Source organism: Aythya fuligula, chromosome 1 (assembly GCF_009819795.1).
Source record: "Aythya fuligula isolate bAytFul2 chromosome 1, bAytFul2.pri, whole genome shotgun sequence".
Taxonomy (NCBI): domain Eukaryota; kingdom Metazoa; phylum Chordata; class Aves; order Anseriformes; family Anatidae; genus Aythya; species Aythya fuligula.
In genome coordinates, this window is record NC_045559.1 from 79,615,878 (window position 1) to 79,641,108 (window position 25,231).

Below are 25,231 nucleotides of genomic sequence, written 5' to 3' on the forward strand. Positions count from 1 at the left end.
TTTTTTATTATTATTATGATTTTGTATGTGCACCTGCATGTAGAAAAAAAAAAAAAAAAATCAAGAAAGAGGATTGTGTCTTGTTAAATATTTTAAAGAAAGTTACACCTTTTCCTTGGTAAATTTGCTAATAAAAAAAATAATAATAATGCTCTTTGCTACTTAATACCAGATTGCACAACACAACTTTGGGTTCTTCTCACAGCTTAATTCTAGATCTACCATCCCATCAGTACAGAAACATATCTGTTGCTTACATACTATAGTTCCTGCTGCTTTGCAGTAAGGAATTTGTTGACTAAATAAAGGAGAGCAAAATTCTTCAGTTTCTTGTACTGCAAATTGGGTAAGGACATGCAGAGAACTGAGACATAGAATTCCTTATCTATGTATGTTTCTTATCAGCCAAAATAAATCACTGTGTACTTTTTTTCAGACTATGTTCCTCAGTGCTTAATAGCATTATCCTTTACAAAGCCAGGACGATTTTAATTAAGATTTAGTCTGCAAATCCAAACCAAGTAATTTCAATTTGAAGCTAGGCCTGAGTAAAGACTTAAGCCCCTCAGCGAAGTTGCCCTGGTTTCTTACCAAAGTAACTACAAAAGTTAATTTCCTGTACGCAAGGGCTTGGATGTCAAAGGTGAATATTTCCAGCAGCATGTATAGTTCAGTCTGCATCTCTGTGTAGCCACCACATATTTAAAATTTTAACTGAGCATTCTTTTTAGTTGTGATACCAATCTTCTGGTACTGGTGACAGTACCAATCTTCTCTCTCTTTAATTTCATGTGGGGACATACACTTGGTTTAACCAAAGGTTTGAGGTTTGTTTACCTTCCAAATACTGATAAAGACAAAGAATGATAGGAAAAATTCACAAAGCTCTTTGCATTGTGGATTGTTTGAGATGGTTTTAGAGATAGACTAGATAAAGGATAACCGGACAATCCCATTTTTAAGTAGAAATTAAAGAAGAAATAACAAGTGAGATAAAAAAGGAAGTTAAAGGAAAAGAAGAAGCCATGGACAAATAATTCTTTTTTTCCACCAAATCTTTATGATAATCACTAGTATTTCAGCTTGCAATACATAAAACTTTCACAAATGATGAAAAGATGGTGGAGCTTGAAAGGAGCTTGTTTGAGGAAGATAGGAGAAAGGAGACAGATTTCAAAGGGTAACTATAAAAGGAGAAGTGAGAAAATAAAATAAAACATAGTTGAAGACTGCAGTTCTTTATTCTATGTTCCCCAGTGTATGACAGAGTAAATCACAAATCTACTACATTTAAACAGCCAGGTATGATCTAGAAACATAAGGAAAATGCCATCGTTTGTGGCACAACCACAGGCTGGAATATGTCTAGCTGAAGACACAACTGTTTATTGAATTGGATGCCAAACATATTGACTGTTCCAGCTAGCAGAAGTGGACCATTAAGTGTGGTCAGAATGACCTAAATATTGTTTTCTGCCAATGTGAAAAAAAAAAAAAAAAATTGAAGCTTTCAGACATTTAGGAGTGTCACAGCTGTAATCTGTGTCTGCTTCACATTTGTACTATGGCAATGGAAATACTGTGCTGATGAAAGTGCCATTTTTAAAATGGCTTATCCTAAATTCTAGCAGGCTAAAACAAGCCCCTGCCATTCTGTTGTTACCAAATGGAACTACAGTTACATAAATAAGCTCATGCCTATCTTGGTGAGTACACCTGTATCTATGCCTACAATCCTGAAGTCTACTGCAAACTTATGCTTGTCTCAGTACTGAGTGTAGAATACATTCTCCAGATATAAGTCCTTGGTAAGCATTCAGAGAGGATGAGCCTAGGAAATTCTGCCACTAGGATTAGTGCTGCATGCTGAAATGGAACAAGGAGTGAACATATGTAGCCATGTGCTGTATCCCCCCATTTAGCCATGTGCTGTATCCCCCCATTTATGCCAGTACTTGCTGCACTGCTTATACTGACATGTATACAATTGTTCGTGCAAGCTTACTGCAGATACTGACCTTGAAGCAATGCTAGGCAAAAGACTGGTTGTTTCAAGTCCCCAGACAGTTTCAGAAAACAGAAAATATTCTGCCATGCCTGTCCATAAATATCCTCAGTATTCTGGGCTTCTCCTATCACTCACTGTTGTTTTATTTTTTTTTTCCATGTGTTGTCCTTAATTCTTTGGAAAGATACACAGTAAGAGTAGCAGTCTGACTGTACGCTGATTGTAAGAAAAAGAAAAAAAAAAAAATAACCAACCAAACAAAACAAAAAACCACAGTGGTAGGGGCTTAGAGTCTATATTTTTAATTTAACCTAAAATTAGAAGTGTCCTTAATAATGAGTCTGCAATAAGGCCTGTAATCTGCAATCAGACAGTGGTTGTCATCACCAGTGGAGCAACAGTCACTCTCAATAGAAACCATCAGAAAAGTTTAATGGCATGATGTCATAAACACCTCGTCTTTGTCCATATCAATATTTACATGGTTTATGTCAGTAGTGGAGCTAGTTGCTATCACTACCAGTTGCATTGACAACATTCCACTGACATCACTATACATACTGGTTCCTCTGTACAGAATCATAGATTGGTTTGGGTTGGAACCCCACCCAGACATGGACGGGGACACCTTCCACTAGACCAGGTGACACAAAGCCCCATCCAATCTGGCCTTGAACACTTCCAGGAATGGGGCACCTACAGCTTCTCTGGGCAACCTGTTCCAGTGCCTCACCTCCCTCATAGGAAAGAATTTCTCCCCAATACAAAATCTAAATCTACTTTATTTTAGTTTAAAGCCATTACTCCTTCTCCTGTCACTACACTAGCTGATAGAGTCCCTCCTCATCTTCCCTTTAGGCCCCTTTAGGTACTGGAAGGCCACTATAAGGTCTCCCTGGAGATTTCTCTTCTCCAGGCTGAACAACCCCAATTTCTTCAGCCTGTCTTCACAGGAGAGGTGCTCCAGCCCCTTGATCATCTTCATGGCCCTCCCATGGACTCATTCAAATATGTCCATTTCCTTCTTGTGCTTGGGGCCCTGGAGCTGAACACAGGACTCCAGGTGGAATCTAATGAGAGCAGAGTAGAGAAGAAGAATCACCTCCCTTGACTGCACCACTCAGCTTAGTGTCATCAGAAAACCTGCTGAGGGTGCACTCAATCCCACTGTTCATGTCAGTGACAAAAACATTAAACCCTGTCAGTCCCTACACCAATTCCTGAAGACGACTTGTCAGGGATTTCCACTTGGAGACTGAAGTGTTGACAGCAACTTTTTGGGTATGTGACTAGAGCTCTTGCCAATGAAGACTGAAGCAAAAAAGTAATTAAGTACCTCAGCCCATAGCCTGGGTAACCAGGTCTCCTGTTTCATTCTGGAGAGAACCCAGAGTTTCCCTAGTCTTCCTTTTATCACTGATGTAGTTACAGTGATTGTAGTTACAATGAGGTCATAGCCCTGCAGGCATACGTACATCTCTAACTCTTCTTGTTTATTCCCCCTGCTACATGTGTTAGCACAGAGACATTTGAGCTGGGCCCCTGATGAAGCTAAGTTACTGACTGGAGAGGCTGGAATACCTTTGTGCTGCTCTTCAGGTGCTCTCCTGCTGAACTGTGACCCTTCTCCATGCTCTGGGCATCTATCATTGACACTGGCATCAAACTGGGAGGAGTGTGACAGACTGAGATTCCTCTCCCTTGGCAACTCTAGTTCAAAGCCCTCTTCACCAGCTTGCCAAGCCCATGACTGAGTCCCTCACTGCTGCTCCCAGGGCTCTGTAATCCCTCTTGATAATCTTCAGACTGCTCCTGGCTGCATCACTGGCCCCCACATGAAACAACTGTAATGGATAATAGTCATTAGTGTGAAGGCTGTACACCCAGTGTCAAGGATATGGTGAAAGTCACAAAAATATTCAAAATTCAAGATAACTATCTACTGGAGGGCAGAGCTTCCAACACAGCAGTGTATCACCTTGAGGATTCAATTTCTATGGTGAAGATACTAATTTGGACATCAGATTCAACACCATTCATCAGATTCAACACCACCAGATTTTCACTTGAAGATGAAAGCCACCCCAAATCCAAAGAAGTCAAAAGCCACAGAGGACAAGGCCACTACTTGAAAGCAAGTAAGATTTCTAACCCTGTCATTGCAATGGCACAGATTAAGAGATTAATGAAAAGTCAGATGCTTCTGGCCCATGTATACACAAGATATATTTTGCTGTTCTTTGGAAGTCTAGTCATAAATCTGTTGGACTGGGTACAAATACAGATAAAAATCATCTCTCAGAGAATGCCACTCATGTCAACTTGAAAGAGAATCCACCTTCCAAGAAGATGTTTGTAATAAAGAAATAAGCCAATCTTCTGGTAGAAAAGAACTTTACTGGAAGAGAAGGATAGGAAAACAGGAAAAGGAAAAGGACATCACAAAAATATTTTTGGCCAAGAAAAATTTACAAATAATTTAAACAAAGAATACTAATTTATGCAATAATGTGATTTCAGGCATGGTGGTCTCAGTAATGAAAACCACAGAAGGTTGAGCAAATTATTCAAAATATATCTGTATCATGCCAAATACTTGTTGCTGAAGCACTCTTTTATACAGTAGTTTCAGACTTAATTAATAGACTACTGTATGAAAAGCTTACATGACATAGCAGGCAAATTGTTGATTAATTCAGTTTTTTCTTCTTCAGTGAAGCAGACTTTGTGCAGCAATCATAAAAGCCTCAGGAACTGTACAAGCAATGTTGAATAACTTGTATTCTACCCTGATAGTGCAAAAACCTGGAGGATATAAAGTCTAGTATGTGCTTCTATGAAGACAGGTTTGAGAACAGATGCAAAGGCTAAGGTGCTGAGGTTTGCAGCAAGGACAGAAACACTGCTGAAAGAAAAATAAATTACCTGTGCAGACACAGTGGGGAATCACATCATTAAATTAGGGTTTACCCTCTGGCATGAAAACCAAAACCGATATAGCCAATGCTCAAAATCACAACAAAGAAGGGAAACTGAAACAAATTCACCAAATAATGTGCTCTGGAGTTCAGAAATTCAGCATATAGCCAGAATGTCATGAGATTCATGGACTTGATTTTGACTGCATTATTGCTCATGCTTTATCAGCTAGCCTAGCAGGAGATCACCAACAGGAAGATAAAAGAAGTTGGCAATACTAGCAAAGAAAATCCCCCTTTGAATTCTTATTATGGGAGCCTTATGGCCCCACCTTTCAAATGTTGTTGGAAAAGTATCAGGATCTATAAAAAAAAAAAAAAAAAGAGTCAGATTCACAGAGGTCAGACAGGCAGAAGCCTGAAAATGACATTTCCAATGCTATGTTAAAGCTAATCTGAAAGTTAATAAAAAAAAAAAAATAATAATAATAATAATAATAATAACTGCTTGCAAACTACAATGTCAGCCTGGAAATCCATTCATCGATGAAACAACCCAAAATGCTGGCAAAAGGATACACTGGCCTTTCAGAAACTGAGCAATCCTGTGAAAAGGTAATAAATACCTGGACTGACTAAAATGCTTACTGATTAACTCAATCTGAACAGAAAAGACAGAAGCAGTGCGCAATTTATTGAAAGGCTGGTGGGTACAGTAGTAAAGCTTTGTCTTATGAGAGCTAAGATACACCAACCTTGAGTCCCTTCTGGCAGAGTCAAGGAGCAGGGAAGATGTCACTGGATCAGTAGTTTCTAAGGGCATGGGAAGTGCTCCTTGGATGCAGTAAAGATAGTGTATTGGGACACCAGGTGGTAGTGGTGAATCAGAATTGGTGAGCAGAAGTTAGAACGTGCTTGGACTGTTTATCTGTTTCTGCCCCATCCCCCAGTCTGATGCAAAACAAAAAACTTTTTCTCAAGAAAATATTTTCTAGACATTTCTCTTTTCTAGTGCCCAGATTAGCAATGTGGTAATGTAAAATCTACTGACTTCTTACGAAGTAGTAAACTTATGGGAATTAAGGATATATATAAAAATATGCACCTTTAGCTCTGCACAAAGAATGGTACAAAATTATGTTGTATGCTGTATTTCCCAGAAATTCAGTGGGGTCTAATTTTGAAGGTAAAAAATACATTTGCTTTCAGCACATTATACAAAGATTTTTACATTCAGAACTGTTCTAACAGCAATGACATTTAATAAAGAAATATTTACCTTCCAAACATTATGAGGTGTTCACAAACATTTTTACCCATGTTGCTGAATTGCTATGGACTCTGAATATCAAAATAATTCAGAATCCCAGATTACTTTTCAGTCTGTATTTATTATATATATATATATATTTTAAAGTTTGACAATGAAGAGCTGTTTGGGTTGCATTTGTAGACTTTTCCCCTGTACTGATCACCTAGCAGACTGCAGCTCTACACATCTTGCAATAATTCCCAGTTTGGCTGCTGCTTACAGACTCCAGACATGGAGAAGGTCCAGCCTGCAAAAGGAGGATATAAGCATAATATAAGTAGAGGACTGGGATGCCTCTGGTACATCACGGTACATCATCTGTTGTGTTGTGTTTTTCCAAAGTAGGAGAAATTTTGTGAGTAATGCTGAAATACGGGTGATCTAGTGAAGGCTCAGGGGACTTTGGTCAGTTGTCATTCTGGAACTGTATGCTTAATACCTTGTGAGCAGGGCCATTGCCTCATGTCCTCACCAGCAGCATGATGGTGGCCAGCAAGATGCAGAATGCTGATGCCAGCCAAGCACTTAGCAGAACTACATCACTTCAGACTCATTTATACATGCATACCACTGGTTTGTAGGAGGTGACTACAAACCAGTAGTTTTACTGCTCCTGACTGGCAAACATATGAGTAAAAAGAGTATACAAAATACCTTGGAAAATCTATCTGGAGAAAAAAAAAAAAAAAAAAAAAAAAAGTTGCTCATAAATACTGCTGTTTGTCTGCCTCCTCAAAACAAATTTTACATGCTCTTCATTCATGCATCCACCACAGAGTTCCTGTCCGTCCTGTGTAACTTTCTTCAGGCAAAGCTTAGCCTAGTGCACAGGGAACTAAGCTCCTTTCCTTGAGTTTTTACTGTGCTGTACACACCGAATGCAATACAGCTTGATTCTTTCTCAATTTGTCAGATAATTTCCCATGAAAAGCATGAGAAAGTGAAAACATCTGAGGAAAGACAAAACCCTTGCTTTCTGGAGTGACCCAGGGGTTGCAACAAACCAGCCCATCACTCATGCGCTCTGGCCAGTCCTTTTTCCCTAGCAAGCATTATGGTTTTAGCAGTTGTCAGACTTAGTGCTTTATCCACTTGGAAGCATTTGAGAGTTTGAGATCAATGTCTAAACAACCAAGGTTTTTTGTTCTTTAATGCATAATCTGTTCCTTATTTAGATGTATAGTGGTATCATAACAATCACAGAGATCCATGGAAAGAACATTGTGACATAAATTTAGGGACTGGATATTAAGAGGGATTTCAAATAATGTGGAAAATACAAAATAGTAAATTATTGAAATTTCCAGATAATATCAATAGACAAAAATTACCACTGACAGTATAGAATATGACCCAGAAAAAATAGTTTTATATTATCTGTAGAGACTGTGTACCATATCAGAAAAGACAGAATAATATAATATTTAGAATATAATGTAAAATACAAGGAAAGACAGAATTTGTGGAAATGCTAGGCAGGTGACAAAAAATAAATACAAATATGCAATAGAAAGCAGAAGCCAGGAAAACAACTCTGAAGGAGACCACAGAATGACAGTGAAGATCAAGTGAGATGTGTTTTCAATACAGAAGCTGTGAGAAATAAAGATATAAAGAAATATGTTAAAGTGTTAAAGTGCAAGGATATCATAGTTCTCCACTGTGCATCCCCTTATGATTGCTCTTTGAACATCAAATGAAGTCCAAGAAACTGCTCTAGCAGAAAAATACTGAAACTTTGGAACAACTTAGCAGACAGAAAATTGCTAATGGGCTACAAGATGTGACTTTTTTGAATAATTAGATATATCTACTTGGGTTACAAGATGGCATATGAACAGATATATAAGGTCTGCATGTGCAGGAGATCTGTAAATATTAGAGCAAGAAGGGAAATTATTTCGAAATATACTAGAAAGGACAACTGAAATAACAGAGGTAAAGTAAATGAGTAAGTAATCACTACACTTCACCAAGATTTACAACTGTGTATTTCACAGCTGATCCTGGTCAGTCATTTGTGTTGCTTTACACAGACAGTGTATATACATTAATGTTACAAAGAAGGTCAGTGAATTGAGCTTTCACATGTTTCCATTCCTTGCAGGACATTGCATGCATTTTGCCCTAGTTTGACCTCGTTTGCACTAGTGTTAAATCTGGAAGAACTCAGTAAACGAGTTGGCCCTCTGCACCTTAATGGGCTTCTGTGGCAGAACTAGGACCATGATGTGGAGACTGCATGACTCTTGGGTGATCTGTGCTGTATTTTGCAAGATGGCTCAGCCCCCTTTCTGGACAGACTTTGCCAATCCAATATTTCCCAGCAGAAATCTGGCATTGCTTGTGCCAGTAGTGGTGCTGTATTTTTCACCACTGAAGGCCCACAGAAAAAATCCTCCACAATTAACCAAATAAATGATCTTGCACAACACAGCTTCTCTGTGTTTATTCTGCTGAAGCCCACCATCAGATCCTTTCCACGTGTTCATAAAATACAGTGAGAGAAAGAAAAAATGTCATATAACAAAATCCGTTTTGCAGAGAAAAGTTTCATGGCAAAGAGCACTCTGCGCACCTGGAGGACCACACAGATCAACCTTCATTTGCTAGATTATAGCAGCCGATGATCTCATCTTAGATGTCATCTCAGACATCTTAACTAAAGGACATAGTTAAAACAGGAAGGTCTAATTAAAGCTTGCTTTGGGTGGAGAAATAGTATCAGCAGCAGGGAGAAATGAAGAGATTGTTTTACTCTGTGGCTATCATCTGTAACAGAGCTGGGAGACAGGCTCCTCAGATTGTAGGTTGCTTCCTTTGGAAACATTACCTTCTATTTCCTACCAAATGGACAAGAGCTGTCAGGAGCCAACAGGAAACATCCTATTGGAATAGTTAGAAAAAGAAACAGCACTAAGTGAGTATTAGAGGCAGAAAGAGCCAAGCTAATCTTTGTACCTGATAAAGATGACTAACTAACTCACTCCTGCATGTAAGTACAAATAGGTTCACTATGGGAGTCCGTAGATACCACACAAAGTAAGCAGAGACATCCCCGTTGCTGCCATCAACTGATGTAATGCTGTGCTTGGGCTTGTGTTTATGTCAGGAGCTACTGAGAGTGCTACTGACAGAATGGAAAACTTTGCATTAAGGAAAGCATCTAAAACAAAATTGTTGCTTCTGGACTTTGAGGAAATTACCTTAGTTATCTTAGTCGCTCTGTTGAAAAACAGCATGCAGACAGATCGCCCACAGACTATCTGGAGCTGGCTGTTGGTCTCCAGGTGAAGCTTCAGGGGCTCAACACCAACACTGTTTCCCATTGCAGGTGATCAGTTTAATTTCACATTGCAAAACAGTATGAAGTCCTAAGCACTTCTAGGCAATTTTTCAATGGAAGTATAAATCAACTTGTAGAAGGTTACCATGAGTACTAGAGGATTTATTTGTGGGTCTCAGTTGTAGCAGCAGCAAACTTAAATTTGAAAGTCTCAGCTGAGCTCCAGCCATTACAGTGGTACTCCAAACACATCAATCTAATTCGCTGTCCTTAATCAGCCAGAAGACTCTTCTGTAACATAAATGATTTCCAGGTTTTCCTTTCCCACTGAGAATATTCATTCAGATTATATTTCCCCAAGTATGTTAGCATACATTTTCCAAACTAAATCCTGTTTTATTTTCGGCCTGCATTTCAAATGCCTGTGTGTTATTTTTCTGTCATCTTTCATTTGCAGTTCTTCATCTCATATGTATATTTTCTTAAATATTAGTTTGTATATAAATGGATTTAAAACATTACTATATGTCTTCCCAAGTTCTTGGCTAACACTCCTTTCTGTTTGTCAGCACAGAACCATAGAACATAAATTTACAGTTTACAGGAGATCCAAAGAGGTTTCATGGTGTATTCTTCTGTTCTACAATAGGATCAGCACTACCTAAATTGTTCCTAGCAAATATCTACCTGGTCTCTGCTTAAAAGTCTCTTAAATTAAAGATTCTATGATTTTTGTAGGTAACGTTGTCCAGTTCTCTTAACCAGACTTTCCTGTTAAAAAAAAATGTTGCAGTGTTTAGTTTAACCATTCCCTGAAATATTTGAAGTGGATGAATAATCATCGCTTTGGCGCTTCATTTTAACCAATATATCTTCTTTTTTGAATTCTTTCTTATTCCAATGTCTTCTTTCAGGTTCACCTGAAATACATGCCCCCTCAAAGGTATACTTCTGAGTAATTTGCAATGAGTGTGAAAAAAAGGGATGTTACTGTTACCCGTTCTTTAACAGTCTCATTACTTTTTGTTTGGTTGTTTTTTTTTGTTGTTGTTGTTGTTTGTTCGTTTGCTTGTTGCTTTCAGGTTTGCCTTGAGAGTGGTCCATAACAAAAGATTTCAGAAGAGATCTTAAGGAAACATTTTGACTTGACATTAAAAAATTTAACAGTGCAGCAAGTACAATAGCTAATAGCCACATAAAGACATCTTAGGAAATATTTTACACAAACGGCACAGTGAAAGCAGTTTCTAAGAAATCTCAGTTTTATTTGGCAATGTAGCAGTTGTAGGTCAATTCTTGGATTTTTATTTTAAAGCAGCAGTTCAGTGCTGGTGAAAGGAGTCAGCCTGAGAGACATAGTGACTTCAGCCTGCAGCCCTCTGGATCAAATAAATACCTTACAGAAAACACTGACAGGTTTGCATTTCTTTGGCTGTTCCTCCAGATCCCTCTGTGGGTGTCATACATGGACTGATAAATTAATTATTGCTTTCATGCCCTTACCCTCCTGGTCTTCTGATCCCAGACCTCTATGCAGAAAGAAAAATATTTTGTATCTGCAGCCATTGGTCACTAAGCATGTTACTGCAACCATCTTTTCACTTAATATGACTGACTCACTGAATAGCCATTGGTTGGTAGCAACTTCTGGTAACTATGGGCCTCAATTGGATCTCATCCAGTCTCTCACAGACCGATTCAACACTCTGAGAGACAGAGAAATCTTTCCATCGACTTTAAAAAGCACGAGTTTGGGCTGTCTCCATAGGCTTCACGTTCTGTCACAATATTCTAAGCCATTTAACTGTTACATGTAAGTTTTAAAGTTTACCTATCATTTTGCCACATCTGAAGCTGAAGACTTCCTCTAAAAATGCCTGAAAATTGTATTTTAATTTTATCTTAATGCATAAATATTTCACTCCAGTGTACTGCTGAAGGCAGTTGCACCCCAGACATACCAGATGGTTTTAGCAGGATTTCATTAGTGTGGGTCAAAGATGACACCTCAAGGACTAGTGAATGATGGCATACCAGTGTGCTGGGGTTACAGTTGTTCTGGGTCTTTAAAGGAAGTTTCCACCACCTTTAACAGAGTCCCTTACAGTTTCGGATTTCTAAATGCTTCATAAGATTTCAGAAACAAGGAACCAGGCTTAACAGAGACCCAGTGAAAGACACGATAGTATTAGCACTAGTTCTCTTACTGGGCTCAAGGGAAAACTTTGCTTAGCAAGTTCACCTATTTCTCTGTTTGGGTTGGTGGAATGGGCAGTGGGAAACTGCATCAGCTGATCTCAAAATGAGGACTGCCTGCCTGGATTCAGTTTCTCTTCTAACGCTTGTTTACTTCCTTTTCTCGCTTTTCTCACAGGGGGCCGGCAGGGGGGAGTCTCTGTGAGAGGAGTCCAGAAGCTGCCCCATGTGAAATAAAAGCCAGTTTCAGCCAGCTCCAAAAGGGACCTGCTGCTTGCCAGAGCTGAGCCAATGAGCGATGTTCTGTAAGAGCATGTTTAAGAAAGGGAAAATACTGCTGTGCAACAGCAGCTGTGAGAGAGGACTGAGATAATGTGAGAGAACCAGCCCTGTAGACCCCAAGACCAGTGCAGAAGGAGGGCAGAAGGCACTGGAACTGAAGCTCCCCTGCAGCCTGTGGAGAGGCCCCTGGTGGAACAGGCTGTCCCTCTGCAGCCCATGGGTCCCACATGGAGCAGATCTCCACGCTGCAGCCCGTGGAGGAGCCCCCAGTGGAGTAGGTGGATGTGACCTGGAGGAGGCTGTGGCCCATGGAGAGCCCCCGCAGGAGCAGGCTCTGGGCCGGAGCTGCAGCCCGTGGAGAGGAGCCCATGCAGGAGCAGGGAGTCTGGGGGGAGCTGCCACCTGTTGGGGATCTGTGCTGGATCAGTCTACTCCTGAAGGACTGACCCCATGGTGTCATTGCAATTACAGAAACGTAGTAGGATAGACTGCATGACCAGAATGCTCTCATGGATGGCTACAGGCCAAGAAGACAAGGTGGTGGAATTGTTCTTTATGTGAAAGAGGAACTGGAATGTATAGAGCTCTGCCTCAGGGTGGATGACAAGTGAATGGAGAGCTTATGAAAGGGCTGGCTAACATGAGTGACAGTGTTGCAGGTCAGGCCACCTGAGCAGGAAGAGGAATTGCCAAGATCTGTAGACATCTAGAAGTAGCCACATGATAACAGGCCCTGGTTCTCATGGGGGACTTTCTCCACCCTGATATCTGCTGGAAAGAAAACACTGCTAGTCACAAACAGTCCAGGAGGTTTCTTCAGAGCACTGACAACAACTTTTTGACATGTAGTGGATAAGTCAATGAGGAGAGTTGTGCTGATGGACCTTGTGTGAACAAACAAACAAGGACTGGTTGGAGACAGGTTGATGGCAGCTTTGGCTGCAATGACTACGAGATAGTGGAGTTCAGGATCCTGAGTGGAAGAAGCAGGGCAATAAACAGGATTACAACTCTGGACTTCAGGAGGGCAAACGTAGGCCTCTTTGGGGACCTACTTGGAGAAATCCAAGTTAGGGACCTAGACGGAAGAGGTGTCCAAGAGGGGTCAGTATTTAAGCATCACTTCCTCCACTCTCAAGATCCTTATGAGTAAGAAGCCAAGCAAAAAAAGGGTAGGAGACCTGTATGGATGGCAAGGAGCCCCTGGCAAAACTCAAACAGAAGAAGGAAGTATGTGGAATGTGGAAAAAGGGACAGGCCACTTGGGAGGAATGTAGGAATGGTATCAGAGTGTACAGGGATGTCAAGGACAACAACAAGGACTTCCTCAAATACATCAGTAGCAAGAGGAAGATGAGGAAAAATGTGGGCCTACTGCTGAATGGGGTGGGTGCCCTTGTGACGAAGGATACAGAGAAGGTAGATTTATAGAATGCTTGCTTCAGTCTTTACTGCCACTCTCAATAATCCCAAACCCTTGAGATGAGAGAGAAAGTCTAGAGAAAGGAAGACTTTCCTTGGTTGAGGAGAATGAGTTTAGAGATAATTTAAGCAAACATGATACTTACAAATCCATGCACCTGGATGGGATGCACCCATGAGTACTGAGAGAGATGGTGGACCTTACTGCTAAGCCACTCTCCATCATCTTTGAAAGGTCATGGAGAACTGGAGGGGTGTGTGAGGACTGGAAGAAAGACAACGTCACTCCATCTTCAAAAACTTCAAGAAGAAGGACCCAGACAGTCTCACCTCCATCCCTGGAAGGGTGATGGAACAGCTCTTTCTGGAGGTCATCTCTAAGCATGTGGAGGAGAAGAAGGTGATGAGGAATAGTCAGCATGGATTCACCAAGGGAAAATCATGCTTAACCAACCTGATAACCTTCTGTGATGAATGACTGGCTCAGTAGATGAGGGGAGAGCGGTGGATGTTGTATACCTTGACTTCAACAAGGCTTTTGACACTGTCTCCCACAACATCCTCATAGATAAGCTCAGAAGTGTGGGATGTGTGGACAGCGAGGTGGATTGAGAACTGTCTGGATGGCAGAGCTTAGAGGCCTGTGAGCAGTGGTGCAGTCTAGTTGGAGATCTGTAGCTAGTGCTTTCCCCCAGGGGTCAGTATTGGGTCCAGTCGTGTTCAACTCACTCATCAATGACTTGGATGAAGGAACAGAGTGCACCCCAGCAAGTTTGCCAATAACACAAAACAAGGAGAAATGACTGATACATCACAAGAATGCACTGCCATTCAGAGAGACATGCTGGAGAGTTGGATGGAAAGGAACCTCATGAAGTTCAGCAAAGGCAAATGAAGGGTCCTGCAGCTTGGGAGGAATAACCCCAAGCACCATTACAGGTTGGGAGCTGATCTGCTGGAAAGCAGCTCTGTGGAGAAGGACCTCAGAGTCCTGTTGGACATCAGGTTAGCCACAAGCCAGCAATGTGCCCTTGTGGCCAAGAAGGCCAATGATATCCTGGGGTGCATTAGGAAAAGTGTTGCCAGCAGGTGGAGCAAGGTGATCCATCCCCTCTACTCAGCCTTGGTGAGGCCACACCTGGAGTATTGTGTCCAGTTCTGGGCTTACCAATACAAGACATGGAGCTCCTGAATAGAGTACAGTGGAGGGCTACAGAGTTAATTAGCAGACTGGAGCATCTCTCTTATTAGGAAAGGCTGAGGGAGCTGTGACACCTCATGGGATTTGCAAATAAAAATGCTATGCTGTGTCTGAAATTCCATCCACCTTTTCTCCAAAGTTTTGAAATATTTGGTGCACTGTATGTGAAGGCTGAGTCTTTTCTCAAAGCCAGACTTGTCCACCACTTTTCAGGCATCCTCATAAGCTTTTGGCACTCTCTGGAGGAGGACAGCCTGAATGCTTTCTTCTCCTCAAGATGTCTTGTAGCTCTTTTATGTAAGGCAGATAACATGGGGATAAGGTGAAAGAACACAACCCATACCATTTACTTATCTTGGGATCAGCTTGCTTAACTGCAGAGTAGACACCTGGGGAGTCCTCATTACAACCAGTTGTCTGGATAGAAAGATACTGAGCCTGGCCTGCTTAACCTTCCTTCTCACTTCACAATACAGCTATAACATCAGTCATCCCTCTGCTTCACTACGGCAGCTGGGAAAACTCGGCAACTAACATATTTCTAGAATAAATTGTTTCAGAGCTGCATTTTTCTTTGAGAATGAGGGATAGATGAAGTTATCCTCTTCACTTCTTTTGCCTGGCCTTTGCCAGCTCTGCCACCTCAACTTTTAGTGGAAACTCTCCACTGAAGAGTTTTTTCATGATCTCATGCTGTGAAATAACCAGGAAGGCCTATGCAGAAAAACACCTTTGCAAGACTAGTCCTGAGAGATTTTCCCCCTCTCCCTTCTCCTTTTTTCTACATTTTCTCCTAACTAAAGATCTAAACCTTAGGAAGAAAGATCTTTTCAAGTCACTATGTAAAAGCTTGGATTTTTAGTTACTTGAACAAGTGCCTGTTTAAATGGTCCTTTTCCAGCCCTGTGGCAAGAATGCTGAATTTATAATCAGTAACTTTGTCAAACTCAGTCTGGGCTGTATTAGTGTCTAAGAAAGCAAAACAAAGAAAACCCCCAAACCCAGCAAGTTTGAGTGGCAAACAGAAGGCATAAAATTAAGAAAGAATCTCTATGGACTGTTTCCTCTCCACAGAAAATCCTGATCTTGGAGACATTTTGACAAGCCAAATGCTGGGGTTGTATGATTATAGATGCTGCTGTCAGTGGATTTATTTTGTGGCTCTCTTCAGAGATTATCTCCAGTTCTGCGGTTTTATATTCTGATGCACGGCCTGTTTTGTATTTCGATTGCGTATGTGTTGGAGATATTCATTAAACTTTCAGAAAGATATTCCATAGCTGTAAGCCTTTTAAATCACATACAATGTGTTTCTTATTTCCCTATGGCATTCTACTTGCATCTGCTTGGTATGTAGAACGTCCTGGCCAGCCACATTTCAGTGGACCATTTGTCTCCCAGTGATGGAGCACGTGGCTGATAATACAGGGACATGAAAGCATTCATGGTGCTTTTATTTTGAAAGCATGTGTCTAGTGTTCAACACAGTCAATACTTTTAGGGACGAAAACAAGACAGAACTGTCCTCTGTACCCAAGAAGAAGGAGAAATATTGGAGTATTTGTGCTGGTGAAAACTTCACATTTAAGGTTCATAGAAAAATAAATTTGAAATTTCTCTTCCTAAGGCAATGATGAGGATTTACACAGAATGTTGATTATGTTTGCTAGTTTATTTGCTAGGGAAAATCCTGGATCTGTCTCAGTGACTACAGAATCAGTGCATTCCTGTTTCACAGTGAATTGGTTTACTGAGGGCTGCAGCAGGCAAGCAGAGTTAAGTCTGAGGAGAAAAATGCTGCAGGAATGTCTGAGAGAGAAATCCCCTTGCTCTTCCTCTTTCCCTTTCTGCACTCATCACAAATGAGCAAGGAGGAAAGCCTAAGACAGAGACTGGAATTCCTTAAATTCCTAAAGCACCATACAGCTGCCTAAATGTCCTTGCCTCTTCCAAGTGTTTTCCTACAGTTCACTAAGCATCTGAATCTACTGCTGGAGAGATGCACTGCACCCATTCCATGACTAGAGTGAATGCACTGAAACCTAGTTAAGCTCTATTAGCCTCCACAGGAGCTCTCCATCTAGTTCAGCTGTAAAGTTGAGTCTGATCATTGTTTTCAAAGCACTCTTCCTAGGTAAGGCTCCATACAGACAAGCCAGAAAAGGAATTTCTTTCCTTAGCTCATGCTGGGCACATGAAATGGTCAAGAGCCAGGTTCAGATCTCTCTTCAGCCCAGGCAGGTGTGTATTCATATCTCCAAAGCAGATGGTGAATACTCGAGTCAACATCTCCAGAAGAGAAAACTAAGACAGCCTCCTTTCAACATATAGCTCCATGGTAGGATGTTCGGCTAAAAGATGGAAATCACAGCAACACAGAGGTGGGACTGAATGCAGGCTGTTTCTCTTGTAGTATGTACCTTGCAAGCAAGAGCTTTCTTGGCTCATATGAAAGTCTCCAGAAGAGAGCTCATTGGTGGGAAGCACTAGCAGGATGGGTGCTCTCCTATTGGGTTCTTACATTACACCATCTCCCGTTTATTGGTGACTACCTAGATGTCTCCCAAGTTTTTGGGGGATGCCATGTTTCAGTATGCCTGACTCTCCACATGTGGTATTTTCTGGGTGCCTTGCTTGATCATGGACTCTACATTCCTTCGAACGCTTTGGATGCCTACAAGCTATGAATCCTTTTATGGATCTAGCATGGAAAGCTTACTTATGGGACTGTGCAGACCTCCTAGAAGAACTCTATCCAGTTATCATGACAGCTGTTCTTGAATTCCTTTTCCAGCAGTTTTCATTTATATGTAAAAGAGACATTTGACATATATTCTGCTGCTTCCAAAACAAAGATATTTACTGAGATAGAGTCTCAGCTATGTTAAGACATAATACTTCATAAAAAGTAGTGAATGACAATTCATATTCACTGATGAACTGCTGTGGTTTTAGATTTCCTTCTGCTTATCAGTGTTATTTAAATATAAGAAATTCCCAATATAGTACTATTTAATGGGGAAAACTGCAGTGTTTTAGTGACTCAGAATCTTAACAAGACATGACTGTACCCATTTTGTTTCCCCACTTAAAATTTTGCACAGCGTGATGGAGCAGGAGGCGCCATCAAATGGGCTCAGTATCCCCTTTCACAAATAAAGCGTGTACAAAGTGTGTCAGCATTTCAACTGGGGCCCTTCTCCTGAAGGCCGTTAATTAGTGCAGAACGCAGACTTCAGTTCTTTTGCCAGGGTAGATGAAAATGATTTTGGAAGACAGCCCAGAAAGAGGAATTTGTCATAGGTTAGAACTGTTCCAACTCTAAGAACCAAGTGTACAGCTTATGCAAATTACTTTGCTGAACACAGATTCTGTGTTAATTTTTTTAATGCTTTTTCTTTGACTACCAACAAGAACTCACTTGCCAGATCTTGTCTGAAATCAAGAAGAAGTGATTCCTTCTCTGCCCCTGAAAAAGAAAAATGTTTCTAGTCTAAAACATGTCGAGAAAGAGCTGAGATGTAAGAATAAGGCAAATATTCATAGGAAGTAGAAATGGAAAAGCCCAATGATATCACCGCTCCATCTGCCCAGCGCCATCAGACTCCTCAGTACAATGTGCTCCACAGTACATTGAAGATGAGGATGGAAGAAGCATTGAGCAGTGTCTCAGACTGCACTGAAGAAATGACAAAATTGAAAGTCAGAACATTTTCCTGATAACTGGTAGGTGCTGTCACTGTTCCCTTCAATACAACTATTCATAGTGCATAAATCTGAATTGCAGGTAGGTGTGGATTCTGTTTGAAATTATTAACACTGAATTTTGTCAACTTTTATCAAGTTATTTGGTGCTTCATAATTTACCAGAGCAACACTAGAAAAAATGCCAAAACCAGCAAGAAGGCAAAGCTTGAATGTGAATTGCCAAGTTTCAAAATTTTAGTTTTCCAGATCCAGGTACATACTTAATTTGAGATTAAATATGGCTCCAGAAGTGAAGTACCTCAGTCAACCAACAACTACTAAGCCTCATTATAGAAGTTCCTGAAAATGCCCCAGAATGGAAATCCTCTGCAGAGATTAGCATTCACTGGTGTCCAAATCATCAAGAGAGACCCAATGTCATCATTTACAGTAGGAAATGTCTGTTCATTGTCTTTAGATGACACATTAAATCACAGTGACTTTGCCGCCCCTCAATGCAGAAAACATACTAGTTTAATTCTGCTTTTATGTTTCCATCACAACACGTTAAAAACTGCTTTTGAGTCCTAAGGAGAAATAATTTCATTTTGGATTCACATGAGAACTAAATCATGATATCTCTGATAAATCTGGTGATTCAAATAGAAAATACTCCTCCACATTTAAAAGTTGTTTATATGTAGGTTTTAATGTTTGAGCCACCTATCATAAGTAGTCACGTATTAAGTATCTATTATTTTTTTACACAATGTAAAATATAGAAACATATATCTTATAGAACACTTTCAAATTATTCAAATACCTGTATCATAATCTTTGAAAGGTAAAGCTTTTACAATTCTGTATGAATTATGCATAATCTTGTATGCATTCTTTTTCAATAAATATTTGTTATTTTCTTAAAACTATGAGTAATATGGCACCTAGATGATACACATTCTTCTACTCTTACATTCCTTACAAACTTTTGAATCTAATGACTACAGTAATGTCCAAGTAATTTTAGATTCAAAATGTTAAAAAGAAGAGCTTTCTTGAACACTTTGGCTCCCTATTCACATGATTCTGTACATATTAAAACCTTGCTCTCGGGTCTACAGGAAGTGTTTGGTTAAATAATCACAAAGCTGGTATCTCCTTTCTGCACCAAATCTGGTTTGCTACACAAGATTAAGGATATGTTTCCATCTTCTGTTGCTGCTGTTTTCCAGCCCAGTCTTCTTCTGTCTTCTCCATTTAAACTCCATGGCATCCTGGGCAGATAAAATCTGTTAATACAGGATCAGGACAACAGAGCCAAAATCTTAGTTGACTCTTTGCATGGCTACTGTAAAGCTAATCAATACTGATGCTAATCATTTTGATCTCAGCACCAGACTGTATAGCAGATTTTTTAGTTGCTTTGAATTTAGCCTTCATCTCAGCAATGATTCGGAAACAGTTCCCTGTCTTTAAATAATAGGCACTTGTTGAGAAATGCTGCTGGACTATATTGGACACAGCCGGCAGACCTACCTGCATCCTGAAAGGTCAGCGTGCTCCTGCAGTGCCTACCACCCTTGCACACCAGGCTCAAAGCCTGATAGGTTTCCTGTGAGTGGAGAAGGAGGCTGAAAACAGCAGGAGAGGTTTTGAACCCTTTTTGTTTCATGCAGGAGTGAGGCAGTGACACAGCACGAGGGCAGCAGAGAGCTGGGGACTGGGAAATGCAAATCTACATCCAGCGCAGACCTATCTGGGAAACTCTGTCAGGTTGCTCATTCGCTATTTTACCTGTCTGATTATATTTATTTATTTATTCCTGAGTCTCATCAATGGAATATAAATACATTTCACATTCTCTGACACAATCAAAAAAATTAGCCACGCAGATCAAACTTAGAACATTTGGTATGTTGATAGGTGCAAGGACTGACATCCTAATATTACTGATCTCAGTCACAAAAATCCCACCAAATGGTGCCAATGCTTCCTTCAAAGAAAAATACAAAATTCCAAAACCAAGCACTAAGAGTTCATCAAAGAGAAAGTCTTTAGGCTTTGCAGCCTGTCTCACTAAGCAGAAGCCGTGAAGTGATGATACTGGTTTGTAAAATGCCGAAATAAGAACAAAAAGAAAAATATACTCTCTTCTTTAAAAAAATAAAATAAAAATAAATCAGAAATATGATTGCTTCTTGGCTGTTATTAAACAATTTTATTTATTATTATTTAATTTTTATTTTTTGTATTCCACAGAATTTTTCAGAAGAGTGCTGAGTTGATTGAAAGGAAGAGACAGACTTGGCTCTGAAGCAGGTCTGCTTTCAGCACTTTGAAGCACTGCTTTCAAAAGTAGGATTATCACCACAAGCAATATGCCATAAACACACCAAGTCTTAAGGAAAAAATAAAAAAATAAAAAATTAAAAAAAAAAAAAAAAAAAACACACCACTCAGTGGTTGAGGTTAAACCTTAGACTTGACCATAATCAGAAAATATGTTTTTAGAATTTACAGTAGACGGTGGATGGCATTTAAAGGTCTATTTGTAACAGTGCTGAACTATGGCAGTGTTTGGGGTTGTTTTGTTGTTGTTGTTGTACCTCAAGTCCAGCAACAGCAAAATTCTTGAAATGTGATTTCAAACACTTGTTAGGGTAGTGGGAGGAGAAAAAATGTTCTTCAGATTTAGCCATGGATCTGCAAAGACGCTTTAGAAGAATTTTGTGTCGATTTCACTGCTGCCCATGGCGTTTTCTACCAGAAAAGCTAAGTTTCCTTCTTTCCTGCACCATCCTTAACAAACCATTAAAGAACTGAAACAAGACTTCCAGTTATGTCCGTGATGGACACGTTTTGTCTCAATATCCTATTGGAGCAACATAACTTGCCCAATCCATTACTGCACTTAAACCATTTCAGCTGATCAAACTTATAGGTGTTACTGGGGAAAAAAACTGAGATACTGACTGATGCTAGAAATGAAAAAAAAAATAAATTAAAAAAAAAAAGACATCATTTGCTGCCTTTTACCAAGGAACCGTGTTGGTCAGTGAATGAGCTGCATCGAGAAGGATCTTTGAAGTTGACACAAAGCATTTCTAGGAATTATGCATGTGTCTTTCAAGTGCGTTTCAATGCATTTCTCTCTCCCCAACCCCCAGTCCCGGCACATACCTGCCCAAATCTTTAGCTTCAGTGTGGAGAGAGGGGCTGAGAACAGCTGCTGACGTCCTTCCCCAGTCATGTAAGTGAAAAAAAAAAATAAGGCCTGATTATATCTGTCATTTGTACCACACTCATGGACTGCAAAGCTGAATGCAGTCCTCCTCTTCTGCAACCAGGACTTCACAGCTGCTGTTGTCCCCTCCATCGTGTACTGCAGCCCCTGGATCTACTGCACAGCATGCAAGACACCGAATGCAACGCCCAGCCTATGACACACTTCAGCTGAACAGATAAAGAGAAGGAAATAATAATTTCCAATTTTTCTTCATTCTGCAAGCAGAGAAGAAGACACCAGACAGTGAGTTGCTTCCCAGAGACATCCAGAAAGTTCCTACTAGATCCAGGAGCTGAGCCCAAAGCACATAAGCCCCAGCAGGGTCTGTTGGCTGATGGAAGTCATTGCTGTTTTCCCAAAGCATCTCCCACCATTCCAGTTCATCGGTGCTACTCCCTGTTACCACCTCCCATGGCCCCGAGCCTGGTAGACAGACAAGTCTGTGGGAGGTCAGCTGGGCAGTGGCACCACAGTGGCTGATACCCACTTCTGACAGTGCTTGGATATCATCCTCAGTATGGGCTGGAGGCCAGCAAGGACATTTATCTTCAGTGGGCCCTGCAGCCAGGCCGGTCCTCTGTCAGAGCAGTTTTCTGTTCAGAAAGAGCAGCCTCTAGTTCCTACACCACCTCAAAGCCCTTTGGAGACCATGTATACTTCTGTAGGTCTCAGCCTGGCCAAGCCACCTGCCACTCACCACCCCTTTGCATAGTATGATCAGACTTTCCAACTCAACCTCCATCCTGGTGGCCCCTGCCATTGGCACTAAGTGCTCTTCCTTTCCCCTTTCATGGCTCCTGCACCTTCCCTGTCGTCCTCTCACCTCTCTGGGCCACCAGGTCTCCTTTTCCCTTGCTCCATAGCACCCTTTGTATAGCACACTTTGGCATTTTGGGCACCGTGATGGTTAATCTGCAAACTGATAAAATTGCTAAGACTGAGTCTTGAGCTCCTTTCCTTGCCTACAACTACAAGCTGCCCACTGCTGGGGTGAGAGCATTCCCTACTGCTCCCAGACAGCTTGCTTATCTCTGTGCCTCCACCTGTGCTCTCATTTTACAACATACAAACTATATCTTCCCCCTGTATTACATTTTATTTTTCTGCTATTCAGCTTTCTGCCTTGTGCATATTTGAACAAGTCTGGTAGTATTTGTATTACTCTGTTGCACTTTCTATTTATGATCTATGTACAGTTTAATTCCTATTATGTCTATTTGGTTCCTATATAAAGCAAGGTTTATTGCTGGGGCTGATCCAAAACTGGAAGGAAAATGTCATCACTTTTTTTTCTCCCCATCAAAATTTGAGGCTTCACATCCAGCTCTCTGTGTGGGTGAGAGTTTTGCTATTTTCAGAAACATTTTAGTCAAAACGTCCGACTCTGTTGTTCAGCAAAATCTGAAATCGTGCTGAAAGTTTTCACTAAAGCTTTGAAATCCAGCCAGCTCTTCTCTACTGCTGGAGTTCTAAAATAATGTCACTTCACGGCACTTTCCTAATAAATAGCTGCCAGTTTGGGGCAAACCATTCCATTTTCTTTAAAAGGATTGCTTGCCCTGCAGAGTCCATCTCACACAATAATAATAAGATGTCTGAAAGAAACCAGAAAGACACCCCTGCTTCAGCAGGTCCAGATTTTGAAGGGAATTTCAAGACTTGTAAATTCTGCGATAGGACAGAGCAGGGCTCTTTACAAGCACTGTGTATTCTGTTTCCTGTTTTAGCTATGCACATTTAACACAGGAAAAACACCTTGAAATGTCATCATTAACAACACTTAAAAGGTGAAACAGAACTTCTCAGGAGAATCACTGGCACAATCCCTTGGGGGTATACCACAATGGGATTGGGGTGGATTTGTTGCCTCACAGCTTTAAGCACCATGCCTGCACCTCCACTGGCCTGTGTTGCAGCTGCCACTTCCACAGCTCAGAGCTGGACGTCCCACATGGCAGGCACACAGAACTATATTACCTGTAGGTACAAGCATGCAACCATTGCACACTGGATCACTTTAAGAATTGAGTGTTGCTGTGTGCCCTGTTTACAAGAGGACCAGAGAGGACCTTAAATCAGATCAGAAAAGTTCCAGATTCCAAGCAACGAGCAGCAAACTTGGAGTCCTAGTGAACCCACATTACTGTAGAAGAAATTACTGGAAGAGGCCCGACTCTGATCATGGTCTTTGTCACGCAGAGCCCTAGGCAGGCACAGCAGTGTCCCAGCTCTGCATTCTGCACGCAGCTCTCATGGCAGCTGCCTGCAACAATGGGGACTCTATTCCTTCTCTCCCAGACAGAAAAACAGAAGTGTGGTGAAAACGTAAGCAATTTTGGCAAGATTAAATGCAAGCCATGTTGTGACGAACATCATAAAAAGCATTTAGGTTTCCATTCCCAGGTCTGTGCCCTATTGTCTTGAATAGATTCTGCTCTGTGGCTACTGAGTTCACTGCCATCTGTATTCCTGTGTGTGTGTTCCTCACCTCTGCTACAGATATGGAAATGTGCTGGAGCCCTACCTGAGTTCAGGTAACAGGGGTTTCTCAGTCAATCTGTCAGCAAATTTCTAGCTGAATGCAAGGACAACAGGATTTCTACCACTGCTACTGTAAACCAAGTAACTCAGACAGACTCCAGTGTTGATCTGTCAGTTCATAGCAAACCTTCCCCTAGCCATGCTTTCCTCTAAATCAAAAAGCAAATTTGCTTTCACAAATCAGCAGAGGGGTCAGGGAGAAAAATTCCCATTAAGGCAGAAATTTTCAGGTTATTTTAGTTTATGTCTTCTATTCAGAAGCAATTAACAAGGAATATGTGTTATATGTCTGATCTTGGCAAATTCTGCCCCTAATCAGCAGCATGCTTTGATTAACTGCATGGGTTGCACCGCACAGTCTTTCCAGTCTCTCTTGTAACAGTTGGAAGGATAGTCTTTTCTCTTGATAATGTCTGAGTGTCAGGTTCAGGAAGCCTGTGTAGATTTGGTGGCCATGCCTTCTCCTCTGACCGAGATTAGCTACCATCTGGTAATGCTTCAGAGAAGAACTTTTCCCTATTGTCACTTCCTTTGTCTGATGGTCTGTAACATCTGACCTCTGCTTCACAGGTCATGGCCTTCACCTCCCTTCTTTCCAATAGAAATAATGACAGCAGGGTTAAGTTTATATGATACCTCTGGTAAGTGCTACTTGTGAGCACTGGGCTTTTGCAGCCCTCTTCCTTTCTTTGATGCTAAAGTTTCTGTTTTGACCTTCTTGCAACATTAAATCAGTTTGCCCTATCTGCCACCAATCTGGCTCTCTGGTTTGCAGGGATCTGCACTTCTATTTCTCTCTTCTGACTGATGGTCTGTGAAAACCCTGAGCTGAAGATGTGCACCAATTCTCTTTTCAAGAGTAATTTTTATTTTCTCTCTCTTAATCAGAGTCTTAAATTCCCTCTCTTTCAGTTATATAGCTCATAGTCCTTGTTCCATATGGAACTGATGGACTAAAGGACCACCAACAATCAAAGGAAGAGAGAGTCGTGGTCCCAAAAAACTTCTTCTCTTATGTCAAACAGGACATTTTTCATTTTTGTTTATCAAAGAAATGAATTTCATGGCAAGACTCCCATCAGCTATTGTGAG